This window comes from Bison bison, unplaced genomic scaffold (assembly GCF_000754665.1).
Source record: "Bison bison bison isolate TAMUID 2011002044 unplaced genomic scaffold, Bison_UMD1.0 scf7180017852436, whole genome shotgun sequence".
Taxonomy (NCBI): Eukaryota; Metazoa; Chordata; class Mammalia; order Artiodactyla; family Bovidae; genus Bison; species Bison bison.
In genome coordinates this window covers 7,289-8,039 of record NW_011483009.1, presented here as the reverse complement: position 1 = coordinate 8,039, position 751 = coordinate 7,289, and positions in this window count along the sequence as shown.

Sequence of the window (751 nt, the reverse complement as noted above, 5' to 3'; positions counted from 1 at the left end):
GGTAAAAATACTAGTCATGGTTCCTAACAAAGGAAGAGGAGTATCCTCCCATCCGCTTATCCTTAATTCCCGTTTGGTTTGTCAGGGGCCTCGTGACAAAAAGCTGTTTTTAAAAAATTGGAAGAAAATGCTCCAAATGGCATCATTGGATAGTATGATTATGGATTTTTTTTTTAATTCCCTTTCTTTTATCTGAATGTCTTAAGAGCATGTAGTTTTACACTGGGGAAAAAGTGGGAGTCGTTTATTGGCGAAGGGGGGAGGGGCTAGAAAGCAGGCATATTGAATTCCACGTAGCAGCTTTAATAAGTGCTGTCTGTGATGTTTGGCAAGCCTGGTTTATATCCGTCTACAATGTTTGCGAACCCATGTTACCGTGAGTCAGTTACACCATTTTTACTGTATTTCTCTTTTTAAGCTGACATATAATAGACCCCATCCTTGCTGGTGATTTGCCACGTAGTCCTTCTCCATGCTTTTAACAACCTTGTAGTCGGGCATTCAAATGTTAGGTAGTATTATTTAAAAGCAGATGATTTGTTCTATACTTTCGTGCAGCAGCTTTTAATTTCACGAATAGCAGGATAGGAGGGGGAATCTGTGCTGATGAAACTGCATCCTCTGTCAGGGTGTACTTTACAATGTCATCTGCCACCAGTTTCCTTCTAACATTGTAAAATTCTAGCCATACTGAAGTATGATTTACAGGTCCAGTAATAGATGAATAAATTTTTGCAAAATGAAGTTTAAA